The sequence below is a fragment of the Pleurodeles waltl genome, chromosome 1_2 (assembly GCF_031143425.1).
Source record: "Pleurodeles waltl isolate 20211129_DDA chromosome 1_2, aPleWal1.hap1.20221129, whole genome shotgun sequence".
Lineage (NCBI taxonomy): Eukaryota > Metazoa > Chordata > Amphibia > Caudata > Salamandridae > Pleurodeles > Pleurodeles waltl.
The window spans coordinates 1,341,173,397-1,341,200,709 of record NC_090437.1 but is presented as its reverse complement, the minus strand read 5'-3'; the positions used below and the strand labels follow the sequence as shown (position 1 = coordinate 1,341,200,709).

The 27,313-nt window shown below is 55.3% G+C and overlaps 1 protein-coding gene across 1 annotated transcript in view; it reads left to right on the top strand.

Annotated features, from left to right (window-relative positions):
* CREB3 (cAMP responsive element binding protein 3) overlaps positions 1–27,313 on the top strand; it is a 140,497-nt gene that overhangs the window by 67,801 nt on the left and 45,383 nt on the right. The window lies entirely within an intron of this gene.

The window sequence follows — 27,313 nt, the reverse complement described above, 5'->3', positions numbered from 1 at the left end:
ACTACAGGGAACTGTCAGAACCAGAGGGACACCATACAGAACCACACCCCTCAGAACTACAGGGACCTGTCAGAACCAGAGGACGCCATACAGAACCACACCCCCCAGGGAATTACAGGGAACTGTCGGAACCAGAGGGACGCCATACAGAACCACACCCCCCAGGGAACTACAGGGAACTGTCAGAACCAGAGGGACGCCATACAGAACCACACCCCCCAGGGAACTACAGAGAACTGTCAGAACCAGAGGGACGCCATACAGAACCACACCCCTCAGGGAACTGTCAGAACCAGAGGGACGCCATACAGAACCACACCCCTCAGGGAACTACAGGGAACTGTCAGAACCAGAGGGACGCCATACAGAACCACACCCCGCAGAACTACAGGGAACTGTCAGAACCAGAGGGACGCCATACAGAACCACACCCCCCAGGGAACTACAGGGACCTGTCAGAACCAGAGGGACGCCATACAGAACCACACCCCCCAGGGAACTACAGGTAACTGTCAGAACCAGAGAGACGCCATACAGAACCACACCCCCCAGGGAACTACAGGGAACTGTCAGAACCAGAGGGACACCATACAGAACCACACCCCCCAGAACTACAGGGAACTGTCAGAACCAGAGGGACGCCATACAGAACCAAACCCCTCAGAACTACAGGGAACTGTCAGAACCAGAGGGACACCATACAGAACCACACCCCCCCCGGGAACTACAGGGTACTGTCAGAACCAGAGGGATGCCATACAGAACCACACCCCTCAGAACTACAGCGAACTGTCAGAACCAGAGGGACACCATACAGAACCACACCCCCCAGGGAACTGCAGAGAACTGTCAGAACCAGAGGGACACCATACAGAACCACACCCCCCAGGGAACTACAGGGAACTGTCAGAACCAGAGGGACTCCATACAGAACCACACCCCTCAGGGAACTGTCAGAACCAGAGGGACGCCATACAGAACCACACCCCTCAGGGAACTACAGGGAACTGTCAGAACCAGAGGGACTCCATACAGAACCACACCCCCCAGGGAACTGTCAGAACCAGAGGGACGCCATACAGAACCACACCCCCCCCGGAACTACAGGGAACTGTCAGAACCAGAGGGACGCCATACAGAACCACACCCCCAGGGAACTACAGGGAACTGTCAGAACCAGAGGGACGCCATACAGAACCAAACCCCACAGAACTACAGGGACCTGTCAGAACCAGAGGGACGCCATACAGAACCACACCCCTCAGGGAACTGTCAGAACCAGAGGGACACCATACAGAACCACACCCCTCAGGGAACTACAGGGAACTGTCAGAACCAGAGGGACTCCATACAGAACCACACCCCCCAGGGAACTACAGGGAACTGTCAGAACCAGAGGGACGCCATACAGAACCACACCCCCCAGGGAACTACAGGGAACTGTCAGAACCAGAGGGACGCCATACAGAACCAAACCCCACAGAACTACAGGGACCTGTCAGAACCAGAGGGACGCCATACAGAACCACACCCCACAGAACTACAGGGACCTGTCAGAACCAGAGGGACGCCATACAGAACCACCCCCCTCAGAACTACAGGGAACTGTCACAACCAGAGGACGCCATACAGAACCACACCCCCCTGGGAACTGTCAGAACCAGAGGGACGCCATACAGAACCACACCCCTCAGAACTACTGGGAACTGTCAGAACCAGAGGGACACCATACAGAACCACACCCCTCAGAACTACAGGGAACTGTCAGAACCAGAGGGACGCCATACAGAACCACCCCCCTGGGAACTACTGGGAACTGTCAGAACCAGAGGGACTCCATACAGAACCACACCCCTCAGAACTACAGTGAACTGTCACAACCAGAGGACGCCATACAGAACCACACCCCCCTGGGAACTACTGGGAACTGTCAGAACCAGAGGGACTCCATACAGAACCACACCCCTCAGAACTGCAGGGAACTGTCAGAACCAGAGGGACGCCATACAGAACCACACCCCCCAGAACTACAGGGAACTGTCAGAACCAGAGGGACGCCATACAGAACCACACCCCCCAGGGAACTACAGGGACCTGTCAGACCCAGAGGGACGCCATACAGAACCACACCCCCCAGGGAACTACAGGGACCTGTCAGTCCCAGAGGGACGCCATACAGAACCACACCCCCCAGGGAACTACAGGGAACTGTCAGACCCAGAGGGACACCATACAGAACCACACCCCTCAGAACTACAGGGAACTGTCAGAACCAGAGGGACACCATACAGAACCACACCCCTCAGAACTACAGGGAACTGTCAGAACCAGAGGGACACCATACAGAACCACACCCCCCAGGGAACTACAGGGAACTGTCAGAACCAGAGGGACTCCATACAGAACCACACCCCTCAGGGAACGGTCAGAACCAGAGGGACACCATACAGAACCACCCCCCTCAGAACTACAGGGAACTTTCAGAACCAGAGGGACACCATACAGAACCACACCCCTCAGAACTACAGGGAACTGTCAGAACCAGAGGGACACCATACAGAACCACACCCCTCAGAACTACAGGGAACTGTCAGAACTAGAGGGACACCACACAGAACCACCCCCCTAAGAACTACAGGGAACTGTCAGAACCAGAGGGACACCATACAGAACCACCCCCCTCAGAACTACAGGGAACTGTCAGAACCAGAGGGACGCCATACAGAACCACACCTCCCAGGGAACTACAGGGACCTGTCAGACCCAGAGGGACGCCATACAGAACCACACCCCCCAGGGAACTACAGGGACCTGTCAGACCCAGAGGGATGCCATACAGAACCACCCCCCCCCAGGGAACTACAGGGAACTGTCAGACCCAGAGGGACACCATACAGAACCACACCCCTCAGAACTACAGGGAACTGTCAGAACCAGAGGGACACCATACAGAACCACACCCCTCAGAACTACAGGGAACTGTCAGAACTAGAGGGACACCACACAGAACCACACCCCCCAGAACTACAGGCAACTGTCAGAACCAGAGGGACGCCATACAGAACCAAACCCCTCAGAACTACAGGGAACTGTCAGAACCAGTGGGACACCATACAGAACCACACCCCCCCAGGGAACTACAGGGAACTGTCAGAACCAGAAGGACGCCATACAGAACCACACCCCTCAGAACTACAGCGAACTGTCAGAACCAGAGGGACACCATACAGAACCACACCCCCCAGGGAACTACAGGGAACTGTCAGAACCAGAGGGACACCATACAGAACCACACCCCCCAGGGAACTACAGGGAACTGTCAGAACCAGAGGGACTCCATACAGAACCACACCCCTCAGGGAACTGTCAGAACCAGAGGGACACCATACAGAACCACCCCCCTCAGAACTACAGGGAACTTTCAGAACCAGAGGGACACCATACAGAACCACACCCCTCAGAACTACAGGGAACTGTCAGAACCAGAGGGACACCATACAGAACCACACCCCTCAGAACTACAGGGAACTGTCAGAACTAGAGGGACACCACACAGAACCACCCCCCTCAGAACTACAGGGAACTGTCAGAACCAGAGGGACACCATACAAAACCACCCCCCCCAGGGAACTACAGGGAACTGTCAGAACCAGAGGGACACCATACAGAACCACACCCCCCAGAACTACAGGCAACTGTCAGAACCAGAGGGACGCCATACAGAACCAAACCCCTCAGAACTACAGGGAACTGTCAGAACCAGTGGGACACCATACAGAACCACCCCCCCCCCAGGGAACTACAGGGAACTGTCAGAACCAGAAGGACGCCATACAGAACCACACCCCTCAGAACTACAGGGACCTGTCAGAACCAGAGGGACACCATACAGAACCACACCCCTCAGAACTACAGGGAACTGTCAGAACCAGAGGGACACCATACAGAACCACACCCCTCAGAACTACAGGGAACTGTCAGAACCAGAGGGACACCATACAGAACCACACCCCCCAGGGAACTACAGGGAACTGTCAGAACCAGAGGGACTCCATACAGAACCACACCCCTCAGGGAACTGTCAGAACCAGAGGGACACCATACAGAACCACCCCCCTCAGAACTACAGGGATCTTTCAGAACCAGAGGGACACCATACAGAACCACACCCCTCAGAACTACAGGGAACTGTCAGAACCAGAGGGACACCACACAGAACCACACCCCTCAGAACTACAGGGAACTGTCAGAACTAGAGGGACACCACACAGAACCACCCCCCTCAGAACTACAGGGAACTGTCAGAACCAGAGGGACACCATACAGAACCACCCCCCTCAGAACTACAGGGAACTGTCAGAACCAGAGGGACACCATACAGAACCACACCCCTCAGAACTACAGGGAACTGTCAGAACTAGAGGGACACCACACAGAACCACCCCTCTCAGAACTACAGGGAACTGTCAGAACCAGAGGGACACCACACAGAACCACACCCCTCAGAACTACAGGGAACTGTCAGAACCAGAGGGACACCATACAGAACCACACCCCCCAGAGAACTACAGTGAACTGTCAGACCCAGAGGGACACCATACAGAGCCACACCCCCCAGGGAACTGTCAGAACCAGAGGGACACCGTACAGAACCAAACCCCCCAGAACTACAGGGAACTGTCAGAACCAGAGGGACACCATACAGAACCACACCCCCCATAGAACTACAGGGAACTGTCAGAACCAGAGGAACACCATACAGAACCACACCCCCAAGAACTACAGGGAACTGTCAGAACCACAAGTACACCATACAGAACCACCCCCCTCAGAACTACAGGGAACTGTCAGAACCAGAGGGACACCATACAGAACCACACCCCTCAGAACTACAGGGAACTGTCAGAACCAGAGGAACACCATACAGAACCACCCCCCCAGGGAACTACAGGGAACTGTCAGAACCAGAGTGCGCCATACAGAGCCACACCCCTCGGAACTACAGGGAACTGTCAGAACCACAGGTACACCATACAGAACCACACCCCTCAGGGAACTACAGGGAACTGTCCGAATGAGAGGCACGCCATACAAACCACACCCCCCAGGGAACTACAGGGAACTGTCAGAACCAGAGGGACCCCATACAGAACCACACCCCTCAGAACTACAGGGAACTGTCAGAACCAGAGGGACGCCATACAGAACCACACCCCTCAGAACTACAGGGAACTGTCAGAACTAGAGGGACGCCATACAGAACCACACCCCTCAGAACTACAGGGAACTGTCAGAACCAGAGGGACGCCATACAGAACCACACCCCTCAGAACTACAGGGAACTGTCAGAACTAGAGGTACACCATACAGAACCACACCCCCCAGAGAACTACAGGGAACTGTCGGAACCAGAGGGACACCATACAGAACCACACCCCTCAGAACTACAGGGAACTGTCAAAACCAGAGGGACGCCATACAGAACCACACCCCCCAGGGAACTACAGGGACCTGTCAGAACCAGAGGGACACCATACAGAACCACACCCCTCAGAACTACAGGGAACTGTCAGAACCAGAGGGACGCCATACAGAACCACACCCCCCAGGGAAGTACAGGGAACTGTCAGAACCAGAGGGACACCATACAGAACCACACCCCCCAGGGAACTACAGGGACCTGTCAGAACCAGAGGGACGCCATACAGAACCACACCCCCCAGGGAACTACAGGGAACTGTCAGAACCAGAGGGACACCATACAGAACCACACCCCTCAGAACTACAGGGACCTGTCAGAACCAGAGGACGCCATACAGAACCACACCCCCCAGGGAACTACAGGGAACTGTCGGAACCAGAGGGACGCCATACAGAACCACACCCCCCAGGGAACTACAGGGAACTGTCAGAACCAGAGGGACGCCATACAGAACCACACCCCCCAGGGAACTACAGGGAACTGTCAGAACCAGAGGGACACCATACAGAACCACACCCCCCAGAACTACAGGCAACTGTCAGAACCAGAGGGACGCCATACAGAACCAAACCCCTCAGAACTACAGGGAACTGTCAGAACCAGTGGGACACCATACAGAACCACACACCCCCAGGGAACTACAGGGAACTGTCAGATCCAGAAGGACGCCATACAGAACCACACCCCTCAGAACTACAGCGAACTGTCAGAACCAGAGGGACACCATACAGAACCACACCCCCCAGGGAACTACAGGGAACTGTCAGAACCAGAGGGACACCATACAGAACCACCCCCCCAGGGAACTACAGGGAACTGTCAGAACCAGAGGGACTCCATACAGAACCACACCCCTCAGGGAACTGTCAGAACCAGAGGGACGCCATACAGAACCACACCCCTCGGAACTACAGGGAACTGTCAGAACCAGAGGGACGCCATACAGAACCACACCCCGCAGAACTACAGGGAACTGTCAGAACCAGAGGGACGCCATACAGAACCACACCCCCCAGGGAACTACAGTTAACTGTCAGAACCAGAGGCACGCCATACAGAACCACACCCCCCAGGGAACTACAGGGAACTGTCAGAACCAGAGGGACACCATACAGAACCACACCCCTCAGAACTACAGGGAACTGTCAGAACCAGAGGCACGCCATACAGAACCACACCCCCTAGGGAACTACAGGGAACTGTCAGAACCAGAGGCACGCCATACAGAACCACACCCCCCAGGGAACTACAGGGACCTGTCAGAACCAGAGGGACAGCATACAGAACCACACCCCCCAGGGAACTACAGGGACCTGTCAGAACCAGAGGGACGCCATACAGAACCACACCCCCCAGGGAACTACAGGGAACTGTCAGAACCAGAGGGACGTCATACAGAACCACACCCCCCAGGGAACTACAGGGAACTGTCAGAACCAGAGGGACACCATACAGAACCACACCCCTCAGAACTACAGGGACCTGTCAGAACCAGAGGACGCCATACAGAACCACACCCCCCAGGGAACTACAGGGAACTGTCGGAACCAGAGGGACGCCATACAGAACCACACCCCCCAGGGAACTACAGGGAACTGTCAGAACCAGAGGGACGCCATACAGAACCACACCCCCCAGGGAACTACAGGGAACTGTCAGAACCAGAGGGACTCCATACAGAACCACACCCCTCAGGGAACGGTCAGAACCAGAGGGACACCATACAGAACCACCCCCCTCAGAACTACAGGGAACTGTCAGAACCAGAGGGACACCATACAGAACCACACCCCCCAGGGAACTACAGGGAACTGTCAGAACCAGAGGGACTCCATACAGAACCACACCCCTCAGGGAACGGTCAGAACCAGAGGGACACCATACAGAACCACCCCCCTCAGAACTACAGGGAACTTTCAGAACCAGAGGGACACCATACAGAACCACACCCCTCAGAACTACAGGGAACTGTCAGAACCAGAGGGACACCATACAGAACCACACCCCTCAGAACTACAGGGAACTGTCAGAACTAGAGGGACACCACACAGAACCACCCCCTAAGAACTACAGGGAACTGTCAGAACCAGAGGGACACCATACAGAACCACCCCCCTCAGAACTACAGGGAACTGTCAGAACCAGAGGGACGCCATACAGAACCACACCTCCCAGGGAACTACAGGGACCTGTCAGACCCAGAGGGACGCCATACAGAACCACACCCCCCAGGGAACTACAGGGACCTGTCAGACCCAGAGGGACGCCATACAGAACCACCCCCCCCCAGGGAACTACAGGGAACTGTCAGACCCAGAGGGACACCATACAGAACCACACCCCTCAGAACTACAGGGAACTGTCAGAACCAGAGGGACACCATACAGAACCACACCCCTCAGAACTACAGGGAACTGTCAGAACTAGAGGGACACCACACAGAACCACACCCCCCAGAACTACAGGCAACTGTCAGAACCAGAGGGACGCCATACAGAACCAAACCCCTCAGAACTACAGGGAACTGTCAGAACCAGTGGGACACCATACAGAACCACACCCCCCCAGGGAACTACAGGGAACTGTCAGAACCAGAAGGACGCCATACAGAACCACACCCCTCAGAACTACAGCGAACTGTCAGAACCAGAGGGACACCATACAGAACCACACCCCCCAGGGAACTACAGGGAACTGTCAGAACCAGAGGGACACCATACAGAACCACACCCCCCAGGGAACTACAGGGAACTGTCAGAACCAGAGGGACTCCATACAGAACCACACCCCTCAGGGAACTGTCAGAACCAGAGGGACACCATACAGAACCACCCCCCTCAGAACTACAGGGAACTTTCAGAACCAGAGGGACACCATACAGAACCACACCCCTCAGAACTACAGGGAACTGTCAGAACCAGAGGGACACCATACAGAACCACACCCCTCAGAACTACAGGGAACTGTCAGAACTAGAGGGACACCACACAGAACCACCCCCCTCAGAACTACAGGGAACTGTCAGAACCAGAGGGACACCATACAAAACCACCCCCCCCAGGGAACTACAGGGAACTGTCAGAACCAGAGGGACACCATACAGAACCACACCCCCCAGAACTACAGGCAACTGTCAGAACCAGAGGGACGCCATACAGAACCAAACCCCTCAGAACTACAGGGAACTGTCAGAACCAGTGGGACACCATACAGAACCACACCCCCCCAGGGAACTACAGGGAACTGTCAGAACCAGAAGGACGCCATACAGAACCACACCCCTCAGAACTACAGGGACCTGTCAGAACCAGAGGGACACCATACAGAACCACACCCCTCAGAACTACAGGGAACTGTCAGAACCAGAGGGACACCATACAGAACCACACCCCTCAGAACTACAGGGAACTGTCAGAACCAGAGGGACACCATACAGAACCACACCCCCCAGGGAACTACAGGGAACTGTCAGAACCAGAGGGACTCCATACAGAACCACACCCCTCAGGGAACTGTCAGAACCAGAGGGACACCATACAGAACCACCCCCCTCAGAACTACAGGGATCTTTCAGAACCAGAGGGACACCATACAGAACCACACCCCTCAGAACTACAGGGAACTGTCAGAACCAGAGGGACACCATACAGAACCACACCCCTCAGAACTACAGGGAACTGTCAGAACTAGAGGGACACCACACAGAACCACCCCCCTCAGAACTACAGGGAACTGTCAGAACCAGAGGGACACCATACAGAACCACCCCCCTCAGAACTACAGGGAACTGTCAGACCCAGAGGGACACCATACAGAACCACACCCCTCAGAACTACAGGGAACTGTCAGAACCAGAGGGACACCATACAGAACCACACCCCTCAGAACTACAGGGAACTGTCAGAACCAGAGGGACACCACACAGAACCACCCCCCTCAGAACTACAGGGAACTGTCAGAACCAGAGGGACACCACACAGAACCACACCCCTCAGAACTACAGGGAACTGTCAGAACCAGAGGGACACCATACAGAACCACACCCCCCAGAGAACTACAGTGAACTGTCAGACCCAGAGGGACACCATACAGAGCCACACCCCCCAGGGAACTACAGGGAACTGTCAGAACCAGAGGGACACCGTACAGAACCAAACCCCCCAGAACTACAGGGAACTGTCAGAACCAGAGGGACACCGTACAGAACCAAACCCCCCAGAATTACAGGGAACTGTCAGAACCAGAGGAACACCATACAGAACCACACCCCCCATAGAACTACAGGGAACTGTCAGAACCAGAGGAACACCATACAGAACCACACCCCCAAGAACTACAGGGAACTGTCAGAACCACAAGTACACCATACAGAACCACCCCCCTCAGAACTACAGGGAACTGTCAGAACCAGAGAGACACCATACAGAACCACACCCCTCAGAACTACAGGGAACTGTCAGAACCAGAGGAACACCATACAGAACCACCCCCCCAGGGAACTACAGGGAACTGTCAGAACCAGAGTGCGCCATACAGAGCCACACCCCTCGGAACTACAGGGAACTGTCAGAACCACAGGTACACCATACAGAACCACACCCCTCAGGGAACTACAGGGAACTGTCCGAATGAGAGGCACGCCATACAAACCACCCCCCCCAGGGAACTACAGGGAACTGTCAGAACCAGAGGGACGCCATACAGAACCACACCCCTCAGAACTACAGGGAACTGTCAGAACCAGAGGGACGCCATACAGAACCACACCCCTCAGAACTACAGGGAACTGTCAGAACTAGAGGGACGCCATACAGAACCACACCCCTCAGAACTACAGGGAACTGTCAGAACCAGAGGGACGCCATACAGAACCACACCCCTTAGAACTACAGGGAACTGTCAGAACTAGAGGTACACCATACAGAACCACACCCCCCAGAGAACTACAGGGAACTGTCAGAACTAGAGGTACACCATACAGAACCACACCCCCCAGAGAACTACAGGGAACTGTCGGAACCAGAGGGACACCATACAGAACCACACCCCTCAGAACTACAGGGAACTGTCAAAACCAGAGGGACGCCATACAGAACCACACCCCCCAGGGAACTACAGGGACCTGTCAGAACCAGAGGGACACCATACAGAACCACACCCCTCAGAACTACAGGGAACTGTCAGAACCAGAGGGACGCCATACAGAACCACACCCCCCAGGGAAGTACAGGGAACTGTCAGAACCAGAGGGACACCATACAGAAACACACCCCCCAGGGAACTACAGGGACCTGTCAGAACCAGAGGGACGCCATACAGAACCACACCCCCCAGGGAACTACAGGGAACTGTCAGAACCAGAGGGACACCATACAGAACCACACCCCTCAGAACTACAGGGACCTGTCAGAACCAGAGGACGCCATACAGAACCACACCCCCCAGGGAACTACAGGGAACTGTCGGAACCAGAGGGACGCCATACAGAACCACACCCCCCAGGGAACTACAGGGAACTGTCAGAACCAGAGGGACGCCATACAGAACCACACCCCCCAGGGAACTACAGGGAACTGTCAGAACCAGAGGGACACCATACAGAACCACACCCCCCAGAACTACAGGCAACTGTCAGAACCAGAGGGACGCCATACAGAACCAAACCCCTCAGAACTACAGGGAACTGTCAGAACCAGTGGGACACCATACAGAACCACACACCCCCAGGGAACTACAGGGAACTGTCAGATCCAGAAGGACGCCATACAGAACCACACCCCTCAGAACTACAGCGAACTGTCAGAACCAGAGGGACACCATACAGAACCACACCCCCCAGGGAACTACAGGGAACTGTCAGAACCAGAGGGACACCATACAGAACCACCCCCCCAGGGAACTACAGGGAACTGTCAGAACCAGAGGGACTCCATACAGAACCACACCCCTCAGGGAACTGTCAGAACCAGAGGGACGCCATACAGAACCACACCCCTCGGAACTACAGGGAACTGTCAGAACCAGAGGGACGCCATACAGAACCACACCCCGCAGAACTACAGGGAACTGTCAGAACCAGAGGGACGCCATACAGAACCACACCCCCCAGGGAACTACAGTTAACTGTCAGAACCAGAGGCACGCCATACAGAACCACACCCCCCAGGGAACTACAGGGAACTGTCAGAACCAGAGGGACACCATACAGAACCACACCCCTCAGAACTACAGGGAACTGTCAGAACCAGAGGCACGCCATACAGAACCACACCCCCTAGGGAACTACAGGGAACTGTCAGAACCAGAGGCACGCCATACAGAACCACACCCCCCAGGGAACTACAGGGACCTGTCAGAACCAGAGGGACAGCATACAGAACCACACCCCCCAGGGAACTACAGGGACCTGTCAGAACCAGAGGGACGCCATACAGAACCACACCCCCCAGGGAACTACAGGGAACTGTCAGAACCAGAGGGATGCCATACAGAACCACACCCCCCAGGGAACTACAGGGAACTGTCAGAACCAGAGGGACACCATACAGAACCACACCCCTCAGAACTACAGGGACCTGTCAGAACCAGAGGACGCCATACAGAACCACACCCCCCAGGGAATTACAGGGAACTGTCGGAACCAGAGGGACGCCATACAGAACCACACCCCCCAGGGAACTACAGGGAACTGTCAGAACCAGAGGGACGCCATACAGAACCACACCCCCCAGGGAACTACAGAGAACTGTCAGAACCAGAGGGACGCCATACAGAACCACACCCCTCAGGGAACTGTCAGAACCAGAGGGACGCCATACAGAACCACACCCCTCAGGGAACTACAGGGAACTGTCAGAACCAGAGGGACGCCATACAGAACCACACCCCGCAGAACTACAGGGAACTGTCAGAACCAGAGGGACGCCATACAGAACCACACCCCCCAGGGAACTACAGGGACCTGTCAGAACCAGAGGGACGCCATACAGAACCACACCCCCCAGGGAACTACAGGTAACTGTCAGAACCAGAGAGACGCCATACAGAACCACACCCCCCAGGGAACTACAGGGAACTGTCAGAACCAGAGGGACACCATACAGAACCACACCCCCCAGAACTACAGGGAACTGTCAGAACCAGAGGGACGCCATACAGAACCAAACCCCTCAGAACTACAGGGAACTGTCAGAACCAGAGGGACACCATACAGAACCACACCCCCCCCGGGAACTACAGGGTACTGTCAGAACCAGAGGGATGCCATACAGAACCACACCCCTCAGAACTACAGCGAACTGTCAGAACCAGAGGGACACCATACAGAACCACACCCCCCAGGGAACTGCAGAGAACTGTCAGAACCAGAGGGACACCATACAGAACCACACCCCCCAGGGAACTACAGGGAACTGTCAGAACCAGAGGGACTCCATACAGAACCACACCCCTCAGGGAACTGTCAGAACCAGAGGGACGCCATACAGAACCACACCCCTCAGGGAACTACAGGGAACTGTCAGAACCAGAGGGACTCCATACAGAACCACACCCCCCAGGGAACTGTCAGAACCAGAGGGACGCCATACAGAACCACACCCCCCCCGGAACTACAGGGAACTGTCAGAACCAGAGGGACGCCATACAGAACCACACCCCCAGGGAACTACAGGGAACTGTCAGAACCAGAGGGACGCCATACAGAACCAAACCCCACAGAACTACAGGGACCTGTCAGAACCAGAGGGACGCCATACAGAACCACACCCCTCAGGGAACTGTCAGAACCAGAGGGACACCATACAGAACCACACCCCTCAGGGAACTACAGGGAACTGTCAGAACCAGAGGGACTCCATACAGAACCACACCCCCCAGGGAACTACAGGGAACTGTCAGAACCAGAGGGACGCCATACAGAACCACACCCCCCAGGGAACTACAGGGAACTGTCAGAACCAGAGGGACGCCATACAGAACCAAACCCCACAGAACTACAGGGACCTGTCAGAACCAGAGGGACGCCATACAGAACCACACCCCACAGAACTACAGGGACCTGTCAGAACCAGAGGGACGCCATACAGAACCACCCCCCTCAGAACTACAGGGAACTGTCACAACCAGAGGACGCCATACAGAACCACACCCCCCTGGGAACTGTCAGAACCAGAGGGACGCCATACAGAACCACACCCCTCAGAACTACTGGGAACTGTCAGAACCAGAGGGACACCATACAGAACCACACCCCTCAGAACTACAGGGAACTGTCAGAACCAGAGGGACGCCATACAGAACCACCCCCCTGGGAACTACTGGGAACTGTCAGAACCAGAGGGACTCCATACAGAACCACACCCCTCAGAACTACAGTGAACTGTCACAACCAGAGGACGCCATACAGAACCACACCCCCCTGGGAACTACTGGGAACTGTCAGAACCAGAGGGACTCCATACAGAACCACACCCCTCAGAACTGCAGGGAACTGTCAGAACCAGAGGGACGCCATACAGAACCACACCCCCCAGAACTACAGGGAACTGTCAGAACCAGAGGGACGCCATACAGAACCACACCCCCCAGGGAACTACAGGGACCTGTCAGACCCAGAGGGACGCCATACAGAACCACACCCCCCAGGGAACTACAGGGACCTGTCAGTCCCAGAGGGACGCCATACAGAACCACACCCCCCAGGGAACTACAGGGAACTGTCAGACCCAGAGGGACACCATACAGAACCACACCCCTCAGAACTACAGGGAACTGTCAGAACCAGAGGGACACCATACAGAACCACACCCCTCAGAACTACAGGGAACTGTCAGAACCAGAGGGACACCATACAGAACCACACCCCCCAGGGAACTACAGGGAACTGTCAGAACCAGAGGGACTCCATACAGAACCACACCCCTCAGGGAACGGTCAGAACCAGAGGGACACCATACAGAACCACCCCCCTCAGAACTACAGGGAACTTTCAGAACCAGAGGGACACCATACAGAACCACACCCCTCAGAACTACAGGGAACTGTCAGAACCAGAGGGACACCATACAGAACCACACCCCTCAGAACTACAGGGAACTGTCAGAACTAGAGGGACACCACACAGAACCACCCCCCTAAGAACTACAGGGAACTGTCAGAACCAGAGGGACACCATACAGAACCACCCCCCTCAGAACTACAGGGAACTGTCAGAACCAGAGGGACGCCATACAGAACCACACCTCCCAGGGAACTACAGGGACCTGTCAGACCCAGAGGGACGCCATACAGAACCACACCCCCCAGGGAACTACAGGGACCTGTCAGACCCAGAGGGATGCCATACAGAACCACCCCCCCCAGGGAACTACAGGGAACTGTCAGACCCAGAGGGACACCATACAGAACCACACCCCTCAGAACTACAGGGAACTGTCAGAACCAGAGGGACACCATACAGAACCACACCCCTCAGAACTACAGGGAACTGTCAGAACTAGAGGGACACCACACAGAACCACACCCCCCAGAACTACAGGCAACTGTCAGAACCAGAGGGACGCCATACAGAACCAAACCCCTCAGAACTACAGGGAACTGTCAGAACCAGTGGGACACCATACAGAACCACACCCCCCCAGGGAACTACAGGGAACTGTCAGAACCAGAAGGACGCCATACAGAACCACACCCCTCAGAACTACAGCGAACTGTCAGAACCAGAGGGACACCATACAGAACCACACCCCCCAGGGAACTACAGGGAACTGTCAGAACCAGAGGGACACCATACAGAACCACACCCCCCAGGGAACTACAGGGAACTGTCAGAACCAGAGGGACTCCATACAGAACCACACCCCTCAGGGAACTGTCAGAACCAGAGGGACACCATACAGAACCACCCCCCTCAGAACTACAGGGAACTTTCAGAACCAGAGGGACACCATACAGAACCACACCCCTCAGAACTACAGGGAACTGTCAGAACCAGAGGGACACCATACAGAACCACACCCCTCAGAACTACAGGGAACTGTCAGAACTAGAGGGACACCACACAGAACCACCCCCCTCAGAACTACAGGGAACTGTCAGAACCAGAGGGACACCATACAAAACCACCCCCCCCAGGGAACTACAGGGAACTGTCAGAACCAGAGGGACACCATACAGAACCACACCCCCCAGAACTACAGGCAACTGTCAGAACCAGAGGGACGCCATACAGAACCAAACCCCTCAGAACTACAGGGAACTGTCAGAACCAGTGGGACACCATACAGAACCACCCCCCCCCCAGGGAACTACAGGGAACTGTCAGAACCAGAAGGACGCCATACAGAACCACACCCCTCAGAACTACAGGGACCTGTCAGAACCAGAGGGACACCATACAGAACCACACCCCTCAGAACTACAGGGAACTGTCAGAACCAGAGGGACACCATACAGAACCACACCCCTCAGAACTACAGGGAACTGTCAGAACCAGAGGGACACCATACAGAACCACACCCCCCAGGGAACTACAGGGAACTGTCAGAACCAGAGGGACTCCATACAGAACCACACCCCTCAGGGAACTGTCAGAACCAGAGGGACACCATACAGAACCACCCCCCTCAGAACTACAGGGATCTTTCAGAACCAGAGGGACACCATACAGAACCACACCCCTCAGAACTACAGGGAACTGTCAGAACCAGAGGGACACCACACAGAACCACACCCCTCAGAACTACAGGGAACTGTCAGAACTAGAGGGACACCACACAGAACCACCCCCCTCAGAACTACAGGGAACTGTCAGAACCAGAGGGACACCATACAGAACCACCCCCCTCAGAACTACAGGGAACTGTCAGAACCAGAGGGACACCATACAGAACCACACCCCTCAGAACTACAGGGAACTGTCAGAACTAGAGGGACACCACACAGAACCACCCCTCTCAGAACTACAGGGAACTGTCAGAACCAGAGGGACACCACACAGAACCACACCCCTCAGAACTACAGGGAACTGTCAGAACCAGAGGGACACCATACAGAACCACACCCCCCAGAGAACTACAGTGAACTGTCAGACCCAGAGGGACACCATACAGAGCCACACCCCCCAGGGAACTGTCAGAACCAGAGGGACACCGTACAGAACCAAACCCCCCAGAACTACAGGGAACTGTCAGAACCAGAGGGACACCATACAGAACCACACCCCCCATAGAACTACAGGGAACTGTCAGAACCAGAGGAACACCATACAGAACCACACCCCCAAGAACTACAGGGAACTGTCAGAACCACAAGTACACCATACAGAACCACCCCCCTCAGAACTACAGGGAACTGTCAGAACCAGAGGGACACCATACAGAACCACACCCCTCAGAACTACAGGGAACTGTCAGAACCAGAGGAACACCATACAGAACCACCCCCCCAGGGAACTACAGGGAACTGTCAGAACCAGAGTGCGCCATACAGAGCCACACCCCTCGGAACTACAGGGAACTGTCAGAACCACAGGTACACCATACAGAACCACACCCCTCAGGGAACTACAGGGAACTGTCCGAATGAGAGGCACGCCATACAAACCACACCCCCCAGGGAACTACAGGGAACTGTCAGAACCAGAGGGACCCCATACAGAACCACACCCCTCAGAACTACAGGGAACTGTCAGAACCAGAGGGACGCCATACAGAACCACACCCCTCAGAACTACAGGGAACTGTCAGAACTAGAGGGACGCCATACAGAACCACACCCCTCAGAACTACAGGGAACTGTCAGAACCAGAGGGACGCCATACAGAACCACACCCCTCAGAACTACAGGGAACTGTCAGAACTAGAGGTACACCATACAGAACCACACCCCCCAGAGAACTACAGGGAACTGTCGGAACCAGAGGGACACCATACAGAACCACACCCCTCAGAACTACAGGGAACTGTCAAAACCAGAGGGACGCCATACAGAACCACACCCCCCAGGGAACTACAGGGACCTGTCAGAACCAGAGGGACACCATACAGAACCACACCCCTCAGAACTACAGGGAACTGTCAGAACCAGAGGGACGCCATACAGAACCACACCCCCCAGGGAAGTACAGGGAACTGTCAGAACCAGAGGGACACCATACAGAACCACACCCCCCAGGGAACTACAGGGACCTGTCAGAACCAGAGGGACGCCATACAGAACCACACCCCCCAGGGAACTACAGGGAACTGTCAGAACCAGAGGGACACCATACAGAACCACACCCCTCAGAACTACAGGGACCTGTCAGAACCAGAGGACGCCATACAGAACCACACCCCCCAGGGAACTACAGGGAACTGTCGGAACCAGAGGGACGCCATACAGAACCACACCCCCCAGGGAACTACAGGGAACTGTCAGAACCAGAGGGACGCCATACAGAACCACACCCCCCAGGGAACTACAGGGAACTGTCAGAACCAGAGGGACACCATACAGAACCACACCCCCCAGAACTACAGGCAACTGTCAGAACCAGAGGGACGCCATACAGAACCAAACCCCTCAGAACTACAGGGAACTGTCAGAACCAGTGGGACACCATACAGAACCACACACCCCCAGGGAACTACAGGGAACTGTCAGATCCAGAAGGACGCCATACAGAACCACACCCCTCAGAACTACAGCGAACTGTCAGAACCAGAGGGACACCATACAGAACCACACCCCCCAGGGAACTACAGGGAACTGTCAGAACCAGAGGGACACCATACAGAACCACCCCCCCAGGGAACTACAGGGAACTGTCAGAACCAGAGGGACTCCATACAGAACCACACCCCTCAGGGAACTGTCAGAACCAGAGGGACGCCATACAGAACCACACCCCTCGGAACTACAGGGAACTGTCAGAACCAGAGGGACGCCATACAGAACCACACCCCGCAGAACTACAGGGAACTGTCAGAACCAGAGGGACGCCATACAGAACCACACCCCCCAGGGAACTACAGTTAACTGTCAGAACCAGAGGCACGCCATACAGAACCACACCCCCCAGGGAACTACAGGGAACTGTCAGAACCAGAGGGACACCATACAGAACCACACCCCTCAGAACTACAGGGAACTGTCAGAACCAGAGGCACGCCATACAGAACCACACCCCCTAGGGAACTACAGGGAACTGTCAGAACCAGAGGCACGCCATACAGAACCACACCCCCCAGGGAACTACAGGGACCTGTCAGAACCAGAGGGACAGCATACAGAACCACACCCCCCAGGGAACTACAGGGACCTGTCAGAACCAGAGGGACGCCATACAGAACCACACCCCCCAGGGAACTACAGGGAACTGTCAGAACCAGAGGGACGTCATACAGAACCACACCCCCCAGGGAACTACAGGGAACTGTCAGAACCAGAGGGACACCATACAGAACCACACCCCTCAGAACTACAGGGACCTGTCAGAACCAGAGGACGCCATACAGAACCACACCCCCCAGGGAACTACAGGGAACTGTCGGAACCAGAGGGACGCCATACAGAACCACACCCCCCAGGGAACTACAGGGAACTGTCAGAACCAGAGGGACGCCATACAGAACCACACCCCCCAGGGAACTACAGGGAACTGTCAGAACCAGAGGGACGCCATACAGAACCACACCCCTCAGGGAACTGTCAGATCCAGAGGGACGCCATACAGAACCACACCCCTCAGGGAACTACAGGGAACTGTCAGAAGCAGAGGGACGCCATACAGAACCACACCCCGCAGAACTACAGGGAACTGTCAGAACCAGAGGGACGCCATACAGAACCACACCCCCCAGGGAACTACAGGGACCTGTCAGAACCAGAGGGACGCCATACAGAACCACACCCCCCAGGGAACTACAGGTAACTGTCAGAACCAGAGAGACGCCATACAGAACCACACCCCCCAGGGAACTACAGGGAACTGTCAGAACCAGAGGGACACCATACAGAACCACACCCCCCAGAACTACAGGGAACTGTCAGAACCAGAGGGACGCCATACAGAACCAAACCCCTCAGAACTACAGGGAACTGTCAGAACCAGAGGGACACCATACAGAACCACACCCCCCCCGGGAACTACAGGGTACTGTCAGAACCAGAGGGACGCCATACAGAACCACACCCCTCAGAACTACAGCGAACTGTCAGAACCAGTGGGACACCATACAGAACCACACCCCCCAGGGAACTGCAGAGAACTGTCAGAACCAGAGGGACACCATACAGAACCACACCCCCCAGGGAACTACAGGGAACTGTCAGAACCAGAGGGACTCCATACAGAACCACACCCCTCAGGGAACTGTCAGAACCAGAGGGACGCCATACAGAACCACACCCCTCAGGGAACTACAGGGAACTGTCAGAACCAGAGGGACTCCATACAGAACCACACCCCCCAGGGAACTGTCAGAACCAGAGGGACGCCATACAGAACCACACCCCCCCCGGAACTACAGGGAACTGTCAGAACCAGAGGGACGCCATACAGAACCACACCCCCAGGGAACTACAGGGAACTGTCAGAACCAGAGGGACGCCATACAGAACCAAACCCCACAGAACTACAGGGACCTGTCAGAACCAGAGGGACGCCATACAGAACCACACCCCTCAGGGAACTGTCAGAACCAGAGGGACACCATACAGAACCACACCCCTCAGGGAACTACAGGGAACTGTCAGAACCAGAGGGACTCCATACAGAACCACACCCCCCAGGGAACTACAGGGAACTGTCAGAACCAGAGGGACGCCATACAGAACCACACCCCCCGGGGAACTACAGGGAACTGTCAGAACCAGAGGGACGCCATACAGAACCAAACCCCACAGAACTACAGGGACCTGTCAGAACCAGAGGGACGCCATACAGAACCACACCCCACAGAACTACAGGGACCTGTCAGAACCAGAGGGACGCCATACAGAACCACCCCCCTCAGAACTACAGGGAACTGTCACAACCAGAGGACGCCATACAGAACCACACCCCCCTGGGAACTGTCAGAACCAGAGGGACGCCATACAGAACCACACCCCTCAGAACTACTGGGAACTGTCAGAACCAGAGGGACACCATACAGAACCACACCCCTCAGAACTACAGGGAACTGTCAGAACCAGAGGGACGCCATACAGAACCACCCCCCTGGGAACTACTGGGAACTGTCAGAACCAGAGGGACTCCATACAGAACCACACCCCTCAGAACTACAGTGAACTGTCACAACCAGAGGACGCCATACAGAACCACACCCCCCTGGGAACTACTGGGAACTGTCAGAACCAGAGGGACTCCATACAGAACCACACCCCTCAGAACTGCAGGGAACTGTCAGAACCAGAGGGACGCCATACAGAACCACACCCCTCAGAACTACAGGGACCTGTCAGAACCAGAGGGACGCCATACAGAACCACACCCCCCTGGGAACTACTGGGAACTGTCAGAACCAGAGGGACTCCATACAGAACCACACCCCTCAGAACTACAGGGAACTGTCAGAACCAGAGGGACGCCATACAGAACCACACCCCACAGAACTACAGGGACCTGTCAGAACCAGAGGGACGCCATACAGAACCAAACCCCACAGAACTACAGGGACCTGTCAGAACCAGAGGGACGCCATACAGAACCACACCCCACAGAACTACAGGGAACTGTCCGAACCAGAGGGACGCCATACAGAACCACACCCCTCAGAACTACAGGGACCTGTCAGAACCAGAGGGACGCCATACAGAACCACAACCCCCAGAACTACAGGGACCTGTCAGAACCAGAGGGACGCCATACAGAACCACACCCCTCAGAACTACTGGGAACTGTCAGAACCAGAGGGATACCATACAGAACCACACCCCTCAGAACTACAGGGAACTGTCAGAACCAGAGGGACGCCATACAGAACCACACCCCTCAGAACTACAGGGACCTGTCAGAACCAGAGGGACGCCATACAGAACCACACCCCTCAGAACTACAGGGAACTGTCAGAACCAGAGGGACACCATACAGAACCACACCCCTCAGAACTACAGGGAACTGTCCGAACCAGAGGGACGCCATACAGAACCACACCCCCCAGAACTACAGGGAACTGTCAGAACCAGAGGGACGCCATACAGAACCACACCCCCCAGGGAACTACAGGGAACTGTCAGAACCAGAGGGACACCATACAGAACCACCCCCCTCAGAACTACAGGGATCTGTCACAACCAGAGGACGCCATACAGAACCACACCCCCCTGGGGACTACTGTGAACTGTCCGAACCAGAGGGTCTCAATACAGAACCACACCCCTCAGAACTACAGGGAACTGTCAGAACCAGAGGGACGCCATACAGAACCACACCCCTCAGAACTACAGGGAACTGTCAGAACCAGAGGGACGCCATACAGAACCACACCGCTCAGAACTACAGGGACCTGTCAGAACCAGAGGGACGCCATACAGAAACACACCCCTCAGAACTACAGGGAACTGTCAGAACCAGAGGGACACCATACAGAACCACCCCCCTCAGAACTACAGGGAACTGTCAGAACCAGAGGGACACCATACAGAACCACACCCCTCAGAACTACAGGGAACTGTCAGAACCAGAGGGACACCATACAGAACCAAACCCCACAGAACTACAGGGACCTGTCAGAACCAAAGGGACACCATACAGAACCACACCCCCCAGAACTACAGGGACCTGTCAGAACCAGAGGGACGCCATACAGAACCACACCCCTCAGGAAACTACAGGGAACTTTCAGAACCAGAGGGACGCCATACAGAACCAAACCCCACAGAACTACAGGGAACTGTCAGAACCAGAGGGACACCATACAGAACCACACCCCTCAGGGAACTACAGGGAACTGTCCGAACCAGAGGGACACCATAAAGAACCACACCCCCCCAGGGAACTGTCAGACCCAGAGGGACACCATACAGAACCACACCCCTCAGAACTACAGGGAACTGTCAGAACCAGAGGGATGCCATACAGAACCACCCCCCTCAGAACTACAGGGAACTGTCAGAACCAGAGGCACACCATACAGAACCACACCCCCCAGGGAACTGTCAGGGCCAGAGGGACGCCATCCAGAACCACACCCCACAGAACTACAGGGAACTGTCAGAACCAGAGGGACACCATACAGAACCGCACTCCTCAGGGAACTACAGGGAACGGTCAGAACCAGAGGGACACCATACAGAACCACACCCCTCAGAACTACAGAGAACTGTCCGAACCAGAGGGACACCATACAGAACCACCCCCCCCAGGGAACTACAGGGAACTGTCCGAACCAGAGGGACGCCATACAGAACCAAACGCCACAGAACTACAGGGAACTGTCAGAACCAGAGGGACACCATACAGAACCACACCCCTCAGAACTACAGGGAACTGTCAGAACCAGAGGGACGCCATACAGAACCACCCCCCTCAGAACTACAGGGAACTATCAGAACCACAGGTACACCATACAGAACCACACCCCTGAGGGAACTACAGGGAACTGTCAGAACCGGAGGGACACCATACAGAACCACACCCCTCAGAACTACAGGGAACTGTCAGAACCAGAGGGACGCCATACAGAACCACACCCCTCAGAACTACAGGGAACTGTCAGAACCAGAGGGACGCCATACAGAACCACCCCCCTCAGAACTACAGGGAACTGTCAGAACCAGAGGGACGCCATACAGAACCACACCCCTCAGAACTACAGGGAACTGTCAGAACCAGAGGGACGCCATACAGAACCACACCCCTCAGAACTACAGGGAACTGTCAGAACCAGAGGGACACCATACAGAACCACACCCCCCCAGGGAACTACAGGGAACTGTCAGACCCAGAGGGACACCATACAGAACCACACCCCTCAGAACTACAGGGAACTGTCAGAACCAGAGGGACGCCATACAGAACCACCCCCCTCAGAACTACAGGGAACTGTCAGAACCAGAGGCACACCATACAGAACAACACCCCCCAGGGAACTACAGGGAACTGTCAGGGCCAGAGGGACGCCATCCAGAACCACACCCCACAGAACTACAGGGAACTGTCAGAACCAGAGGGACACCATACAGAACCACACTCCTCAGGGAACTACAGGGAACTGTCAGAACCAGAGGGACACCATACAGAACCACACCCCTCAGAACTACAGAGAACTGTCCGAACCAGAGGGACACCATACAGAACCACACCCCCCAGGGAACTACAGGGAACTGTCAGAACCAGAGGGACGCCATACAGAACCAAACGCCACAGAACTACAGGGAACTGTCAGAACCAGAGGGACACCATACAGAACCACACCCCTCAGAACTACAGGGAACTGTCAGAACCAGAGGGACGCCATTCAGAACCACCCCCCTCAGAACTACAGGGAACTATCAGAACCACAGGTACACCATACAGAACCACACCCCTGAGGGAACTACAGGGAACTGTCAGAAACGGAGGGACACCATACAGAACCACACCCCTCAGAACTACAGGGAACTGTCAGAACCAGAGGGACGCCATACAGAACCACACCCCTCAGAACTACAGGGAACTGTCAGAACCAGAGGGACGCCATACAGAACCACCCCCCTCAGAACTACAGGGAACTGTCAGAACCAGAGGGACGCCATACAGAACCACACCCCTCAGAACTACAGAGAACTGTCAGAACCAGAGGGACGCCATACAGAACCATACCCCTCAGAACTACAGGGACCTGTCAGAACCAGAGGGACGCCATACAGAACCACACCCCCCAGAACTACAGGGAACTGTCAGAACCAGAGGGACGCCATACAGAACCAAACGCCACAGAACTACAGGGAACTGTCAGAACCAGAGGGACACCATACAGAACCACACCCCTCAGAACTACAGGGAACTGTCAGAACCAGAGGGACGCCATTCAGAACCACCCCCCTCAGAACTACAGGGAACTATGAGAACCACAGGTACACCATACAGAACCACACCCCTGAGGGAACTACAGGGAACTGTCAGAACCGGAGGGACGCCATACAGAACCACACCCCTCAGAACTACAGGGAACTGTCAGAACCAGAGGGACGCCATACAGAACCACACCCCTCAGAACTACAGGGAACTGTCAGAACCAGAGGGACGCCATACAGAACCACACCCCTCAGAACTACAGGGAACTGTCAGAACCAGAGGGACGCCATACAGAACCACACCCCTCAGAACTACAGAGAACTGTCAGAACCAGAGGGACGCCATACAGAACCATACCCCTCAGAACTACAGGGACCTGTCAGAACCAGAGGGACGCCATACAGAACCACACCCCCCAGAACTACAGGGAACTGTCAGAACCAGAGGGACGCCATACAGAACCACACCCCTCAGAACTACAGGGAACTGTCAGAACCAGAGGGACGCCATACAGAACCACACCCCTCAGAACTACAGGGACCTGTCAGAACCAGAGGGACGCCATACAGAACCACCCCCCTCAGAACTACAGGGAACTGTCAGAACCAGAGGGACGCCATACAGAACCACCCCCCTCAGAACTACAGGGAACTGTCAGAACCAGAGGGACGCCATACAGAACTACCCCCCTCAGAACTACAGGGAACTGTCAGACCCAGAGGGACACCATACAGAACCACACCCCCCCAGGGAACTGTCAGACCCAGAGGGACACCATACAGAACCACACCCCTCAGAACTACAGGGAACTGTCAGAACCAGAGGGATGCCATACAGAACCACCCCCCTCAGAACTACAGGGAACTGTCAGAACCAGAGGCACACCATACAGAACCACACCCCCCAGGGAACTACAGGGAGCTGTCAGGGCCAGAGGGACGCCATCCAGAACCACACCCCACAGAACTACAGGGAACTGTCAGAACCAGAGGGACACCATACAGAACCACACTCCTCAGGGAACTACAGGGAACTGTCAGAACCAGAGGGACACCATACAGAACCACACCCCTCAGAGCTACAGAGAACTGTCCGAACCAGAGGGACACCATACAGAACCACACCCCCCAGGGAACTACAGGGAACTGTCCGAACCAGAGGGACGCCATACAGAACCAAACGCCACAGAACTACAGGGAACTGTCAGAACCAGAGGGACACCATACAGAACCACACCCCTCAGAACTACAGGGAACTGTCAGAACCAGAGGGACGCCATACAGAACCACCCCCCTCAGAACTACAGGGAACTATCAGAACCACAGGTACACCATACAGAACCACACCCCTGAGGGAACTACAGGGAACTGTCAGAACCGGAGGGACACCATACAGAACCACACCCCTCAGAACTACAGGGAACTGTCAGAACCAGAGGGACGCCATACAGAACCACACCCCTCAGAACTACAGGGAACTGTCAGAACCAGAGGGACGCCATACAGAACCATCCCCCTCAGAACTACAGGGAACTGTCAGAACCAGAGGGACGCCATACAGAACCACACCCCTCAGAACTACAGGGAACTGTCAGAACCAGAGGGACGCCATACAGAACCACACCCCTCAGAACTACAGGGAACTGTCAGAACCAGAGGGACACCATACAGAACCACACCCCCCCAGGGAACTACAGGGAACTGTCAGACCCAGAGGGACACCATACAGAACCACACCCCTCAGAACTACAGGGAACTGTCAGAACCAGAGGGACGCCATACAGAACCACCCCCCTCAGAACTACAGGGAACTGTCAGAACCAGAGGCACACCATACAGAACCACACCCCCAGGGAACTACAGGGAACTGTCAGGGCCAGAGGGACGCCATCCAGAACCACACCCCACAGAACTACAGGGAACTGTCAGAACCAGAGGGACACCATACAGAACCACACTCCTCAGGGAACTACAGGGAACTGTCAGAACCAGAGGGACACCATACAGAACCACACCCCTCAGAACTACAGAGAACTGTCCGAACCAGAGGGACACCATACAGAACCACACCCCCCAGGGAACTACAGGGAACTGTCAGAACCAGAGGGACGCCATACAGAACCAAACGCCACAGAACTACAGGGAACTGTCAGAACCAGAGGGACACCATACAGAACCACACCCCTCAGAACTACAGGGAACTGTCAGAACCAGAGGGACGCCATTCAGAACCACCCCCCTCAGAACTACAGGGAACTATCAGAACCACAGGTACACCATACAGAACCACACCCCTGAGGGAACTACAGGGAACTGTCAGAACCGGAGGGACACCATACAGAACCACACCCCTCAGAACTACAGGGAACTGTCAGAACCAGAGGGACGCCATACAGAACCACACCCCTCAGAACTACAGGGAACTGTCAGAACCAGAGGGACGCCATACAGAACCACCCCCCTCAGAACTACAGGGAACTGTCAGAACCAGAGGGACGCCATACAGAACCACACCCCTCAGAACTACAGAGAACTGTCAGAACCAGAGGGACGCCATACAGAACCAAACCCCACAGAACTACAGGGAACTGTCAGAACCAGAGGGACACCATACAGAACCAAACCCCACAGAACTACAGGGACCTGTCAGAACCAGAGGGACACCATACAGAACCACACCCCTCAGAACTACAGGGACCTGTCAGAACCAGAGGGACACCATACAGAACCACACCCCTCAGAACTACAGGGACCTGTCAGAACCAGAGGGACACCATACAGAACCAAACCCCACAGAACTACAGGGAACTGTCAGAACCAGAGGGACACCATACAGAACCAAACCCC